Source organism: Macrosteles quadrilineatus, unplaced genomic scaffold, assembly GCF_028750875.1.
Source record: "Macrosteles quadrilineatus isolate MER2022 unplaced genomic scaffold, UCM_ALF_1.0 Scaffold_2__2_contigs__length_208266976, whole genome shotgun sequence".
Classification (NCBI taxonomy): Eukaryota; Metazoa; Arthropoda; class Insecta; order Hemiptera; family Cicadellidae; genus Macrosteles; species Macrosteles quadrilineatus.
The window spans coordinates 96,446,439-96,463,923 of NW_026542595.1; positions in this window are offsets into that span (position 1 = coordinate 96,446,439).

A 17,485-nucleotide genomic window follows, 5' to 3' on the forward strand; every position below is an offset into this window, starting at 1 on the left:
GTATCATTTTGGTTAACATTTATCAAGAATGAATACAGGAATAATCAAATATTTATTTCCAGTTAGACATTACTAAGTATGTGGATAAGTCAAAAGGGTATCATGTTGGTTCACATTATTTATTAAGAATGAATACAGATGAAAAAAATAAATACAGAGAGAAAAATATGTATACGAGAATTGCTAAAAGAGAAAAAAATGTATACTCATTACTTAATATTGAATGGTCTACGAAGTTCTAGAAAATTATTTAGGTCGTTTAATGGGTTGTTTACTAGCCACATCAAATTTTTGCCTTAAAAGCTTTGTGTAAAAGTGATCTACGAAAAAGGAATATCTTTTTCTGGCACAGAGATGTACTATATGATCGGTCCAAGAAAGATATACTTGTTAAGTTTAATTATGTCATCCCGGAAAGGCATTTCAACTGGCTCATCATATCGCCGCTGGTGTAGCTGCAGGAATTGCAATTCCGTCCTTCCACTCTTGCTCATTTTTAAATGTTCATTCCCTTCTACAATAGCTTTTTTACGATTGTGGCACACTTTTTGAGGGTGTAGCCAATTTTCCCCCAGTGATGGTTTTCCCTTGTCTAGTGACATTTTTAATGAGGTGGAAACATTTTGGAAATTTCTTTTCATGACACATTGTACTACTGTTGTTATAATTGGATCAGTTGTTTTGAGTTCTTATACCAATCGCCTCAATAATCTTGGGTTGAAGGCAATTTGGTCGATAAGATGTGTCAAACAGTTTAACCGTTTTTATTGTTCATTTTTTTCCCTAGAATACACAAAGTTTGGTTGTTTCTTATAATTGATTTTTCAGTCCCTTCAGCATTCCATTTAGTAAATGAGAGTCAAAATGCGCTCGAAATTGTGTTTTTCCGATTGAAAACTGTAGGATACTGTAATTTTCAGAGCATGATTTGTTGTTTCTTCAAAATGGTCTTTTATAAAAAAAATATTTACAGTACGCACACGGCAAATAATCATTGTATTTAGAATACTTGTTGGTTCTTCTCGTTACAAGCAAAACACCGCATTTTTCTTATTATACTTTAATGTTGTGCGCTCTTTAAGTGCTTCAACTTGTTAGTCCAGAATTTTCCACTTTAAATAGATTCATTATTTCTACTACTTCGTGTATGTCTGGGTGGACTTTTCAAATGCTTCGTTAGTTTGCATATTAGCCTTTGACAGTAAAAACTAGCATGTTTTTTATCATCAACATTAAACGCTGCTTTCATTCCATACTCTGGGTGCATTGCTTCATCGTTAGCCATGAATATTGCAGAGTTTGATATAGGTGGCAATGTTGGAGTCACGTCAGGGAAGTACCACTCCTCTTCATCCGATTCCGAATACTCGTCAGATAATTTAAGATCGCCCAAAAGATTTTTGAACTGCTCTGTTTCGATTGTGACAACTTTTTAATTAGAACTTTTGTTATCTTCTTGCAAGGCAAGAAATAAATCTGTGTCAGTTGTTTTCAACCCTGTCGTAGGATAGAATAAACATTAAAATTTTTGTTCCGGAGACAAGTCATTTGAAAGTAAAGTATATTTTGTCTGACCTCTGCTTACGGAGATTCTTCTGTTTCTCTGATACCTCTGATTCCTGAGTGTCTTCTGTTTCTCTTTTGGCCCTTTCTCTTTTGCCTCTGTTTCCAGAGAATCCTTTGAGAATCCTCTGTTTCCAGAGTATCCTCTGTTTCTCTTTTACCTCTGTTTCCAGAGAATCCGCTGTTTCTCTTTTACCTCTGTCTCCACAGTACCTTCTGTTTCTCGTTTTACTCTGCTCCTCTTATATTTCTGCTTTCTGAGTATCGGCTGTTTCTCTGATACCTCAGCTTCCTGGGGTTACAGAAACAATAGAGAAATGCTGTAAAACATATATTTGGTTTATCCACTGAGATGTATCTTTTTAAAAGATACGTCAGGTTTAGCTGATGCTTGGCAACAGCCAAACCATCATTGATCTAGCTTCAGGAATTTAATAATGCATGAATTTCTTCAGGTAAAATTATATCCTTCCCTTTATCCACTGTCTCATCTATATTTTCATAGAAGAACAATGCCGGATGGCATGCTTGAAGTCCACGTGGTCTACTCATTCTTTTTTTTATGTCGTGGTAGTCCTCGTTGAGCAGCTCGTATCCTCTTCTGTTGTCACAGACTTTTTGGTTATCGGTTGCTGTTACTTGTGCTAGCCTACAATCCTGTCTTACTAAACGTATGTTTTCAACTAGATTGAAAGAATACATTCGCCAGACAAAACAGAAAATATTGAAAAATCGGCAGTAGCAGAACATGGCTTTTCAACAAAACACGCTATAGATTTTGACAAAGATAAAGTACTCGCTATAGAACCTTTTTCTACCATAGAAAAATCAGAGAAGCTATTGAAATTAAACAAAGATCCAGATAATTTTAATAAAGATGACAGCTACAAGCTTCATAGTCATGGAATCCCGTATTACGTCCGCTTGTTTACTAGAAACAGCCAGAGCAAGGGGAGTATACATTCCTGCATTCCACGCGCGCGCCGATGACCTCACCCCAGCTATAAGTATACCTAAAAACTTCTCTGACTTAGTCTTAGCCTAGCCACTGAGGATGCCACTTCATAGTAAGGGCGAAACGTCTTGCAGTGAAATACAACTGCGACCGAAAACCATCACCATGGATTTCAATGACACCGGCTGCAAAAGCCTACGCATGAAGATTTTCAGCTCTTTGTTTATCAATTTAAAAAAAGGTTAACTTTTTATATCTTTATTTTATCTTTTTACATTAAGTGGAGATCTCCATCAACACCAGTGGAAATTGGGTCAATTGTTCTCATTCTCGATGAAATTATCATCAAAGTGGCCTTTGGCATTCCCGATTATCATATAGGCATATTCTTATCTTGAAAATCCTTCCGGGCTCTGCCCTAGTGGCTCTGTAGTTCCTCATGTTAACCTTAAGAGTATTCATATTAAGAGGGAATTAAATAATTTATTCAGCTGTTTCAACTAAAAAGTTGGTTTTATGATATGCAAAGACATTAAAAAGTTATCAGATTTACCAACAGGGTGCAGCACTTTTTTGCATTTATGAAAACACTAATTTGAACTAAGCAGCAACAACTTACAGTTATGTTAATGATTTTAACTTCATGAATAATTTGTGATATTTTGCGAATTTGTTATAATTTATTTTTTCCCATTGTTTAGGTGAAGTGGTAGAACATTATAGCTACGGTAGATGTTTAATACTATAGTTCCGTACATTTAAAGATGCAAATTTTATCAATCTGTGTCCTCCCTCATTGCAAACGCAAAGCTTGAGTATAACTGCAATAAGCATTTTGTACTTATATGCCAACACCGTGCGAAGGACGGATAGTCTGCTAGTCATCTATAAGCTGATATTTTTTTTTGGTGCGGGAGCATGTTAAAAGTAATATAATTAACATATAATCATTTACAATATTTGTAAACATCTTTGTTTAGAATTTCAAATAAAGGTTTATCATCTATTTCTTTCTGTTTTAACGAGGTCCTAGGCAAAACATATTTAAAATATTTTTCATTCAGCACTTAAATAGATTTGTCTCAGTGTCACTGTAGTTAAGTCAACAACAGACAGTTGTAGATCTAATTATCCATCGGTTTACCATTGCTAAGGTCCACCGATGTTTGAGCTACTAATGTACTCTTGTTGTTAGTAGTAAGTGGTTTGGGAGTCTCACTGTAACAGCAGTAGTGTGAGCCACTATCAGACAAATGTACGTGTTGGACGTAGCTATTTAATGGCAGACCAAGCTTTAAAATCGTAGTTTTTAGATAATTAAGTGCATGTAATTTCATATTTAAATTTACCCTATACCTCATAAAAATATCTTTTTAGTTTATAAATATCTATGGCAAGGTATGTTTTAATCATGTAACCTCAAAAACTACGAAATTATCAAAAAATATTTTTATTCAATAAAATGTAGCTTAGTCAACCATTGCTGAAATACTCATGATTCATTCGGCAAAGCAACCGCAGACAATATGCCAGATGACTCTTAGTCTATAAATGCATAATAGTTAAGATAGGGTATTGTTAGCTGGGTTATGAACATAAATAAAGAAAATATGCTCATTTTGCATTGTATTCCTGTATAAAAAAGCAATGACTCCAAACGTAACGTTTATTGGTGTGACCATAAGTGACCTAAACTCAACTAACTGTAACACTACCCTTTCATGTCTAGATAAAACCAACCACTTGTTTATAATTGATTTTCCTTTATAATAATAGGAGTAAAATGACTACACAGTATGGTTTCTAAAGTCCATAGTGGAAGTGATGTTTATTTACAACAAATTAATAAACATAGCAATCACATGGCATATAATTAAAGTCCAAGTAATTATTTTAAGCTAATGATTTCAGTTTTATATAAATATAAGTGAAAAGGGATTTTGAATTGGTGTTCATGCACAAATATATTATGTTTCATACATTTTTTATAAGACAAAGTACTCAGAAAAAACTTTTCCAAGTAACATATGACTTGAAAAGGGATGCCAAGGTAAGGAATTTGGAAAGACAAAACAATTCCCTCTAGGCCAAAAAAGCTTTGTCTAATTGTGCCCTTGTCCAATAGCGCCTCGGATCTCTCCTATCTATACACGATACTGTCACTAAACCGATCAAAGATATGTGTTCAAAAACCTGCGGAGACTATCTTGCTCTCAACGCTAGGGCAATTCCTGAAAGATATTCTGTCAGACACATCCATGAACTCACCCATTCTCTCAGAGGAAGCAAATGTTTTCTGTGATCGACCTAGTGAAGGCCAACACACAAATCCCTGTCAACCCTAAGGACATCCCGAAGACAGTCATTACGCCCCCCTCGGATTGTTTGAATTTCTCTTCATATACGGACACCCCTAAAACGTGATGCAATGAATTCCTTTTCTTTTCTCAAATATACTTGTAACGTTTAATTATGTCTTCTGGGAGAGACATTTCAACCGGCTTATCAACGTCGCTGGTGTAGAAGTGTCGGTGCATCAATTGCAATTCCGTACTTCTACTATTGCTCATATAAAATAAGGAAGTCTTCTAGACTTCTTAATTGCTCATTTCCTTCTATAATAGCTTTATTTTTACGATTGTAGCGCTCTTTTTGAGGGTGTTGCCGATTTCCCCCCCTCAATGATAATTTTTCCCTTGTTTGAATATCAGTTTTCCCTTTTTTTAGAATACACAAAGTTTGGTCGTTTCTTATAATTGCTTTTTGAGGCCCCTCCAACATCTTATTTAGTAAAACTTTGTTGAATAGTTTCAAAAAACCAACATCATTTGCAGTCATTAAAAATGCGCTCGAAATTTTGCTTTTCTGCTTGAAGGCTCTAGGATAATATCATTTTCAGAGCATGATTCTGTGTCGCCAAACTTTTTCTTTCTAGAAAAATCATTTTCAGTACCCACATGGCAAATAATCATTGTATTTAGAACACTTTGTGGTTCTTCTAATCTCCTCTTAGCATTTGAATGTGCTTGTCTATTTTTTTGGTGACTCCGGAAGCCATACGTTGAGCTTTTTGCAAACGAGTAATGTCCAGCTTCTTCATTGCTTCACAAAATTTTTTCCAACAGTAATGCCTAGGTGTTTCAGTACCATGCACCTAGCAATTGAAGAAACTGATGGCAAAATCTTTTGAATCGCTGTTTCCTAGGTATTCAAAATAGCGTACGTCATAAGTCGGTAAGGATCGATGAAATATCGTGTGAGCTCTTGCTACTTCCATACCTCATATCCGCTCACTCTTTGATAATTTGTACTGCAGTTATCATTGTGTTGCCCATGAAACCTGTCTGTACAACGGCAATATTTTGATAGTATTTCAGCATCAATCACTTTACCTGTATCGACAGATGTTGCAGTGACAACTCCATTTTGTGAAGTATATTCCCTCTTCTGCCATGTGCCGTCAATGAACAAAGTCAAGTCCATTACACTTTCATTCACTGTCACTGCTTCTTAAATAATTTTAAGAACTGCATCCCTCATAATTTTGAAAACAACGTCTTCAAAAGAAGAACCGAACAGTTCTGTATACCACAAAAATTGTGTTGGAGAAGCAGGCATATTAAATACGCCACATAGCGTTGTTGCCGGCTTCTAGCCTCTCTCAATAGTACACATACCATATACTAATCGCATATTTATGTCATGTAGGTCATATAGTTCCTTGAGACCTAGTTGGAGTAGTAGGAGATCTTTCAAAGTAAGCCAATGGGTGATTTTAAAATCTCCTGAAAAGAACAGGTCTATGTGGTTCTTAACTTTAAAGTTGATGGGTTCGTTACATAGTCTACAAACCGTGATCATTTGTAACAACTTAGACATGACCACGATCTTCGTCTGATAAAGAGTTGTTAAAGTCGTCTGTATATAAGTTGTTTTCATTTATGTCTTTGTAAATATTTATATGTATTTAATGTTTGTACAAATCATACCAAATCGACAATATCTCAAGTAAAAAAGAAGTTTAGCTAGCCTATAAAAATAAATTTTATCATAAGGTAAGCCTTAGATTTAATTATGTTCAATAACGATCCAGAGGCTATATCTCTAAAAAAAACCCACAACAAATCCTCAAAGCAAGAATGTAATCTTTTTTTTAAATAAAAAACACAAATAGAAAAAAGAAACATAGAACAAAGCACGGTAAACTACTTCGTCAGAAGATATTAAATTACTATAAATAAGCTTAACAGAAACAAATTTTTACATCTATTTACATGTTTCTCGTATTGAAAAATTTTAAACCAAAATTTTCCCTCGACAGACTTTAGGAATTCCTCAATGTTTACTTGACCCTCTTTGTATTGCTGACATTTCTCTCTGATGAATCTGCGGAGCTACAGTTCATTGGCCTTCTAAAGACTTTCTTGCGTGTCGATTGTCGGAAGCAGCATCTAGGTCCAAAAACCTGCCTTTGAACCTCCTGTACGATGCCGTGGCCCGCCAAAACGATGTTGTGCATTCTCCAAAGTGACGTGGGAAAGATGGCTTGGACGACACTACCCACTGAACCGCCAACGTACGTCTGCTCAAAGTAGAGAAGATCAGCCAACTCGACCAGTGCTGTGCTCCAGAGGTAGAACATGCCCGCTGAGACATCCTTCACGGGCAGGAATACCAGAGAATCCATCATGCCGCAGTAGAGTTTGATGGCGGGTTGTGATCTGTATATTGAGGAAAGACCTAAGTCCTTCGAAATGTGTCCAAGAATTTTGACAAAGATTGAAAAAACAACATTTTCCTTTTACATCGTTTCCAAACACTTAACTGACTGCATTAATGACGCTGGCTTCAAAATCTGTCATAATATATGACGGATTTTGTGATACACCGTTTACTGACGTATATCTTACTACACTGTCCAGCACTTTCACATACAAATATGTATATTTATGGGTCATAAATGCGTACACAAATGTGATAGGAATGTCACCGTTTAAGCCCCTTATAACGTATAGTTGCTGGATGAAGTGCTGTGTGTAGAACTGTGTAGCCCTACTCAACGTCTTCACCGCTTCTTCTGTACCGAAGACGATCGCACATTCAGAAGATCTTCTAATGTCGAATAATATAAATGTTCTGGCGTCCTCTCCCTTAGTGATGCACCAAGCTTTATTTGACTTGTTTTAAGTTCTTAGTTGATAAAAAATATTTAACGTGATCAATCTGCTCAACTGGCTTTATATCTACAATATTACAATGCTCTACTAATTTTCTCTAAAATTTTCTACAATATCATTTACAATATTTGTAAAATAAAAAATAATTAAAAATAAATACTTGATTGTCTCGACAATATAAATTGTATCGACAGTACAATTAGGTTAGGACTAAATAAAACTCTTTAAATTTTGATGCATTTTTCATTAAAGTCTTCCATAGAGTAGATTGGATTTTCAGTAAGGATTTGTTTGAATTTTCTTTTGTATTCTTTTAATTTGGAGTTTTGAATATCAGTTGGTAGTTTGTTAAATAATATTCTTCCGTTGTAATACCTTCGTCTGATACCTCTGCTTACGGAGATTCTTCTGTTTCTCTGATACCTCTGATTCCTGAGTGTCTTCTGTTTCTCTTTTGTCCTTTTCTCTTTTACCTCTGTATTCAGAGAATCCTCTGTTTCCAGAGTATCCGCTGTTTCTCTTTTACCTCTGTCTCCACAGTACCTTCTGTTTCTCCTTTTACTCTGCTCCTCTTATATTTCTGCTTTCTGAGTATCGGCTGTTTCTCTGATACCTCAGTTTCCTGGGGTTACAGAAACAATAGAAAAATGCTGTAAAACATGTATTTGGGTTTTCCACTGAGATGTATCTTTTTAAAAGATACGTCAGGTTTAGCTGATGCTTGGCAACAGCCAAACCATCATTGTTCTAGCTTCAGGAATTTAATAATGCATGAATTTAAAAAAAGGTTAACTTTTTATATCTTTATTTTATCATTTTACATTAAGTGGAGATCTCCGTCAACACCAGTGGAAATTGGGTCAATTGCTCTCATTATCGATGAAAATATCATCAAAGTGGGATTTGGCATTCCCTTTGACAGCAGACCGGTTTCTGCTTGATAAATATTGCAGAAGTTAGCTTAAGTTGCCCACGTGAGTAGGTAGAAGTTTTAGTTCGTTTTAAGGGGATTTGCCACTAAAAATAGGTAAAAACCATGTAAATTCAAAACAATATTTTTTCATTTCTTTGTACATTGGACCCTATTACATCCAAACAGTATGATATAATCTATGTCTGAATGTTATTATATGTAATAAACAACGGGTTTCGCTCTTTGCGATAGCTACAAGATCATAGGACACCTTATTCAAACGCGGTTTTCCGCAACATTGAAATTTAACGTTTTTCAAGACAAAATGCGATATATCTTGAGAGCCACTAAAGGTACATTGTTGAAATTTTTACTACTTATTCTAGACAGTATTAAGAAAATATTTAGGTAGAATTAGGTATCTAAGTTGATTAGGGAGTGAAAAATAATTTGTTTTTTTAAATCAATTATTTTTTTTTTAAGAAAAATTATATTTAATGTGTCACAGCAAAAAAAGTATCTAATATATTATTAAGAATCTAACTAAATATTAAGTTTATATAACTGTCCTTAAAAAAACACCAAATTTATCAAAATCCATAAAGAACTCTCTTCAGAATATCGACTTTAAAAATCCCTTACAAATTTACACGAAAAACCTCTATTTTATTTTTTTACCACCTATAATTTATATTTAGAAGTAAAAAATTTTTTTATTTGTTTTGTTAAACAATACCCCACTATAAAAAAAATAGTTTGACGACTTTCCTCATAAAAAAAAAAAAATCACCCTTTTCAGTGGCGAATCCACTTAAGCTCAAGTAGCAGTTTTTTTTTATTTCCGTTTTCTCGTTTTGTTTCTCACTTGGACAACTTAAGCCAACTTGTTTTTTTTTTTTTTTTTTGTTTTTTTTTTTTTTATATAAATTCGGACTCTGTGGGAATTAGGCTAGGCCTATCTTGTACTAACCTTGTTTGTTACAGGCTGACGACTTAACTCCGTAGGTAAGCGGGGTGACTACTTGACTTAGCTTACTAGTTGTCTCGTTAGGCTGGCTAGTAGAGTAGAGTGTCAAATATATATTTGCCCACACAGTCAAGTTAAAATTATTAATTTCCCCACTAGCCCCAGACTGGTGATTTCAAGTGTGGTGTTTGGTAACTCGCAGCGTTCGTCTCGAGCCAGGGCTATCAAATTTAGGCTATCCAAATCACTATCGAATCCTGGGAAAATCCCCGCGACTAGACTTGTGCGATTCCTGGGATCCCGTTTATCGGATCGGTGGCGCAATTTCCCACGTGTCGCCAGTCAGGAAAATTACGTCAAAGTATCCTACATTTACTTCATACAAACTTAAAAATGCCATTCCAGCGAAACATGTTGTGACTGTTTACATACATTTTTAGCTTAATCAAGTAACGGTATGTATAAATTATTGGTCAATAAAACTGTTGACGAGATATATCAATGGATTTTAATTATATAAATTTATCATCTTATAATAGATTACCATATACAGTGTGTAAATTAAGTATGGAAACAAATCTGTATTTTTTAAACCAAAATAGATAGAAATATTTGGTTTGTGGCATTGACTGTTAACCAAGGTTCCGGAATTTTTTGCATCAGAAAAAATGTTTCACCCCCTCAGGGGGGGTAGGGGTAGGGGGTAACTTAATTTTTTTAAATAGCAACCCCTATTGAGTGACCTCTCATTTTGAAGGGTTTGTCAAAAGAAATACAATGCCGTAAACCCGAGGTCGATATCTTACCCCTAACCAGAATGGCGGCCATTTTAAATTTCGAGATGGGCAAACGAAATCCAGTGTGGATACCCATAATTTACCTTTTAAATGGGTTACATTGGGTAAGCCGAACTCCAGATACCATTATTAGATTGAAAAGTGGATGTTTTTATCGTATTCAAAATTTTGCCCCAGCCCCGTGCAGAATGATAAAAAATCCGTTTATCCTAAAATAAATGGTGGTCAAGAACCAAATGTCAATTAATTATGTTTATAATTATGTAATAAAATTATAAAAAGACATTTTATAAAAATTATTATAGTAATTAAGTAAGAGAGGAAATTATGAAATAGTAAATTGAAATTTTAGAAATAATTTAAGTAGCTTTGGTTATCTCAGCTCCTTCGAAATGCAGATGCACAACGTAGTTTAAAAACGGTTTCTAACTTGGGATTTCCCATTTACCCTTTCTTATCAGTAGCTGTTTGGGTTTCTAAAGGATATTCTTTCGATAATGTTTCATCTACTCATTCTGGTTTAGTTAATTTTGTAGAGAGAGGTGTATTCAAGTGCTTCTGTAGTTTTGTTTGACAATGGTTCTTTTAAGTACACAGAAAAAAATTGACATTCTCCGCATTGTTGGGTATGGGGATAGGTCACGTACATATCAAGAAACTTGTGAGTTATTTAATGAACTGTACCCAGATCATCAAATAAACCGATCTACGGTAAGTAAGATCTGTACTAAGTTCTTGGAAACAGGGGATGTAGCAAATAAAGCTAAAACTGGTCGACGTAAATCAGTTGTAACAGAAGACATGACACTGAATGTGCTTTTGAGTATTCAAGAAAATCCCATTACATCTACTCGTCAGCTCGGTAGTAATCTAGGTTTAAGTCACACTTCGGTTCATAAAGCTCTGAAAGCCGAAAAATTTCATCCTTATAAGGTACAGCTAATTCATGAATTGAACGAGGATGATTTTGATCGTCGAATTCAATTTTGTGAAGAAATGATGCAGCGGTGTATCCAAGATCCGTTATTTAAAACAAAAATAGTATTTTCTGATGAAGCCTCATTCAGCCTCAATGGACACGTCAATAGACAAAACTCGAGGTACTGGTCTGATGAAAATCCACATTGGGCTCAAGAATGCCATACACAAAACCCTCAGAAGATTAACGTTTGGGCAGGAATAGTTGGATTTAGGGTAATTGGACCTTTTATAATTGAAGGTAATTTAAATGGTGATCGTTATCTGGACCTGTTGCGCGAGTCTATTGTACCCGCTATTTCAAGAGAGTTTCCTCCTGAGGATGAAGAGCATGCCGTGGATGAAAGTATTTGGTTTCAGCAAGATGGCGCTCCACCCCACTTCGCTGTAAATGTAAGGGACTATTTGGACCAGACTTTTCCAGATCAGTGGATAGGTAGAAGGGGTTCCATAGAATGGCCTGCAAGATCTCCCGATTTGTCCCCTTTGGATTATTTTTTATGGGGATATCTTAAGAGTAAAGTGTATGTAAATCGACCAGAAAACTTACAAGAGCTTTCAGAAAGGATTCTGGCGGAAGCACGGGCAATTGATCAGCAAACAATTGGCAGAGTATTAAACGAATTTTACAATCGCTTAGGACTTTGTCAAGTTGCTCTTGGCCATCAATTCCAACATCTATGAATTATTCAGGTAATAGCAGCAAACATTACTTTAATAGTAATACCTTTTGTCTGTGTGTGTGTTTTACAGTATTAAATTAGTTTTATTATGTGTTATTATTTATGATGTGTTTTATTTGTGCTCTAGATTATTTATTTCCTGTCTTATCTGTACTTCAAACAATTCGTTTGTGACAGGTTTAGCGGTACAAAAGCTATAAAATGACTGATCACTCAATAGGGGCTTATAACAGGCATTCAACATTTTTAATTGGTGAAATGGGCGCTTTTTTACCCAATCAAGTTTTTGAATGCCTGCCATTTCGTCTAGGCATGACATATCGACCTAAGATTTGTGCCACTGCTTTTGTCTTGACAAACCCTTCAAAACGAGGGGTCACTCAATAGGGGTTTGCGTTTAAAAATTTGGGGCTGCCCCCAAAATCCCCTATTTTGGGGGCTGGGGCAAAATTTTGAATACGATAAAAACATCCACTTTTCAATCTAATAATGGTATCTGGAGTTCGGCTTACCCAATGTAACCCATTTAAAAGGTAAATTATGGGTATCCACACTGGATTTCGTTTGCCCATCTCGAAATTTAAAATGGCCGCCATTCTGGTTAGGGGTAAGATATCGACCTCGGGTTTACGGCATTGTATTTCTTTTGACAAACCCTTCAAAATGAGAGGTCACTCAATAGGGGTTGCTATTTAAAAAAATTAAGTTACCCCCTACCCCTACCCCCCCCTGAGGGGGTGAAAAATTTTTTCTGATGCAAAAAATTGCGGAACCTTGGTTAACAGTCAATGCCACAAACCCAATATTTCTATCTATTTTGGTTTAAAAAATACAGATTTGTTTCCATACTTAATTTACACACTGTATAATATTAAATAATGATGTTACGCACACTTGTAGTCTGTAGAATGTACCTATCCTTTGTTTCTGCACTGTACTCTTCAATCCTTTGATTTCTTGATTGCAACTTGTTAGTTTAGCTCAAAAAGAATTTTTTTCGCTCGGAATGAATTAACCTAAGTTTTGCTATCAAGAAAACAAGGATTGAAGACAAAAAAAATATGTTGCCCTTATTATCTTGTTGTAATATACAGGGTGAGTTTCTACTAAGTGCGTTATTTTTACCAACTATTCTACCCACTAAAAGGAACAAAAATATGCCAGAAAGAATTTTCTAATCCAACCCGTTAAGCTTAGTGACCGATTTTGTGTATTTTTTAAATTACCTGTAGTAGCATCACTAAAACTATCATAGAAGCCAAACCAAAACAGTTACAGAATTATACCTTACACAAATAAAAAGAACGTTAAATTTCCCATAGAATCATTGCAACAACTTTAACATACAACCCTATTTACCCCGCTTTAAAACTCACATAACATAAACAATGAAGTTTGCAAATAACTTTTTTTACAGCTTCAAAGTGCCGTTTCACCTATTAACATTAATGTAATGTTTTGTCAAATTGCTTAAAAACTTTCTCATTTTATAACCTTTAAAATGATGTAAACAATAAGGTTATTACTGCATTCATATTTCGAAAAACTAGGTCAAAACTGCGCCAAGGTCAGAACTTTGTTAATCTAAAGAGGGATCCAAATTTAATATCTGTTATTTTCTTTTTACCTGTTTGTTAATCAACTGACACGATCAGCTGGGTTTTAAACTTTATTCACAAAACCATATGATTTTAATTGTTGCATTATAAGCTTTAATTGATTAACTATTTTCTTATTTTATAATTTTGTGACAAAACTACAGACTCAGTAAAAAAAAAAAAAAATTAGTTTTAATACAATTTAACGAATAAAGAGGGAGGGACATTTAAAAAATAATTATGTAGGGTCTAGTTTCTGGATTTTCGAGCACAAAAAATTTTCAAAATGTCCACCATTTGCTCATATACACGTGCGGATTCTTTTCCGAAAATTTTTCACTGTTGAATACAGGTTTATCTCGTCTTGAAGAAGGATTTCCGGTCTACCGCGGTCGCGTAGGAACTTCTTGTGAGCGCTCATTTGGACTGTATGAACTTAACACGTGCGTTATTCCGACATCAAGATCAAGCCATCAACATAAGAAGATAGTGTCAAGTGTTGTGCCTTCGTCTTGAGGACATTCTACCACCTACCATCGCAACTCGACCCCGCGGCGCTTCCTTGCCGCTCACTACGTCCGACATAATTCCAAAGGTACATTCATCCACAAATCATTATTAATTAGCCCCATATTAATCATTGAATTAAATAATCCAGAGGATGGGTCTTCACCTTTAGGTTTCTCCGCCAACTCTTCTTCAATAGGGGGTAGATATGGTGTCCACCACCCTCGTGCCACCTTCTTCACCCTTCGTGCTATAAGTTCCGTTGGTTGGTTCAGTTAGGTTGGATAAGTCTGGTTGGATAAGGTCCTTCCGTTGGTTGGTTCTTGTCTTGGTGGATGCTTCAACAAACACTTTTTCTTTTGTTTGTGTCCCAACAGTTGTGGAATACGTAGACACGTCTTCAATTGTGAGTTGATTCTCATTTTCTTGTTTTTCCTGTACTTTCTTCATGACCTTTTTAAAGAGTGTTGTTTTTTCTTATGTCCTCTTTGGAAATCGAGATTACTGCTCTCTATGAAGTGGTCGTGGCACATTAGTGCAAGACACTTGGGACATGCACTAAAAACCTCTTCCCTGCATCCAACCACTTCACAGCACTGGGTATAATCTGGGCCAGAGTCGGTGTCGTCTGGAGTCGTATGTTGTTCTTTTGGTGTCTGTGAATCTTCCGTGTCTTGCTCATACCCATTTGCATACATTTTTGTAACTGTCCCACTGTACCACTTATTTTTATACAACGTTTTTACACGGCTGTTTGTTGTTATTGTTTTTCTCACGTCCAGATTAACAAGATCTTTTTTGTACACTATGTTTCCGGTTTTGTCGTCTTAAAGAACTAAACAATCATCTTCTGCGTTCCTGAAAAATTAGGTTTATTAAAAATTTAATCTTAAAACTATATAATGCCTAATTTATATTGAGTACTGGTTAATAAAGGAAAATCCGCTTGTAATAGTTCTCGGTGGTCCGGCATAACGGGCATCGTACCGGCAGCCGATCTCCGTCCATCACGGGTGTAGTCACTCTGTGAACGGCCACGCATGTCCCGCAAACTACCAAGTGAAAACACGGCTCTATTAAATAGGTCCGTGCATTGACGCTGCAGGTGACGCATGGCCGTTCATCGTGTTCTGCCACTGTGTCGTCCATGTTGATGTCAATGCCGCCCAGCAGTTCGAGTGGTTGGCCCACGGCACCATCATATAGTTAAAAAGTATTTTGCGCACCAACATTGAGCAAAATCGCCTAGCCAAATATTTTCAAATTCTTCAGATCGTTTTGCATATTTTTTGAAGATGTTTTCCACGAAAATGTTCGAGGAATTATTATCTTTATTTTGTTAATGATATTTTGTCTATAGTATCATTACTCTTTCATTAATCCTATTGTTGAAAACATGCTCCTGCTTGATTAATTAATTGAAAGGTAATGAGAGAAAATGTTATGCTGTTAGATGTCATGAGATTGTGTTAATAAATGTATTGGAAATTCTTTCCAACCTTTCCCTCAAATTACTATAATACATTGGCCAAATTCAGAAGCAATTTCTCCAAGCAGTGATATCATTTCATAATCAGTTTTGAGAATATAATGTATATTTTATATGATGCTAGGTCTTATTCTTCAATTATTTGAACATAAGTCTTGGCCATGAATATGTTTGCAATATTTACATTGTATGAACTGATTGTATCAACTTTGAGACAAACACTTGATAAATAGCTTTTCAGGGCATCAATGTACGAGTTTTGAGATAATGCCAATTTGTTCCACCATTTCATTAAATGTTATATGTTGTGGTTTCATGATCAGTAAGATTTATGTAAAGCCAAATATTGGTAAATCCATTTACATCGCTAAACATATCGGTACTAAGGTTAGAAAGTTTACTTAGGAGGTTAACATAGTACAAGAAGAACAATCCATCACAGAAAGGTGTAAACGAACCCTGAGCGATATCTTCTTAATTTTATAATATCTGATTTCAAAATTGCTTCTTGTAATCCATCCATTTGAAGTTGCTCTATACCAGCTTTTCATTCTACTCCTTGGAGAAATATTGTGATTTTTTGACATCAGCTGTTCCTCTTATCCCGTGGGCGGGGGCAGGGTCGGGGTCCGGGCCGTCGCGCGAGGCAAGGCTGCTGAGCCAGAAGGCAAAGCAGTGGGCGCTCCGGGGTGGCCTTGTATAAGGCCGTTTTGTGGCTGGTCACTGCTCACGGGTTGCAAATCCGGAGGGGTCCCAGGCGTTCCAGTAATATCTGATTCTTGTTTAGGCTTTACTACGGGTACTAATAGTCTATCCCCATCGGTCTGAAAGAGAATACGGTTTCTGCACAAAGCTGAAAACTGCTCCCTACTGGCTTCAGAGAGTTGGCAATGTTTAATTGCCTCATCAAGTTTAAGGTCCGGAACCCTGAGCAAACGTTCCTGCAAGTTTTCGTCCCTAATGCACAGAACTAGGCTGTCCCTTATTAAGCTATCCTCCTGCTCCCCAAAGTCACAAAAGGACGCAAGTTTTCTCAAGTACTGTATGTCAGAAAATGTATAAAGGGCTCGGACTCTTTCTGAATTCTTTTGAAAAATAAAAACCTTTGGTAAACAATATTCTTGCGACGGTTAAAATACTTTAAAATCCAAATAATGTACATCGTTCAATTTTAGTTTATTAACTTCCCCCAACTTAAAAGTTTGAAAAATTGCCAATTCCTGTTGAATTTATAGGCTTCCAATGATAACATCAGTATCCTCGTCGTGATCAAATAACCTTAAGTGTCCCCAACTAAACCTACCATTAAAGACCGCAGTGCTCTGTGGAGTTAGGTAAAGTATGATAATTATTCAGATAACTATACAAAATAGCCTAACCCAACTCCGCAGAGCCCTGTACATTGTACAATGGGTAAGGTCTACGATTTGGGGGCACAACGGATTTTGAACCATAATTCATTAGCTTATAATAGCTTCTTGTATCCTTTTATTGCATGTTACTATAGAAAGCAATTAAAAAATCCCCTGGTCGGTATTCAACATGACCAGTCACTTGTTTCCAGGCATGCACTTTGTAGAGCAGTTTGTTATAGCACGGCCTCACGTGATAGGCCAGTGTTTCAAATATCGAAGAGTGGGAGGGACGCTACCGTTTTGCTAAGGAAATTTCCTTCTCGAAGATATTCTATTTTTTCGTTTGATATAGTTGTGGATGAGGAAAACTCTACAAACTACTCTACAGATTTTTTAAATGGTTTAAAATAGTCTGGAGAACCATCTCACAAACCCAAATTAAAAATTTGGTGCAACTGTGCCACGGATGCGTAGCTTGGATGCAACAAGGCTTTGCTATGGTA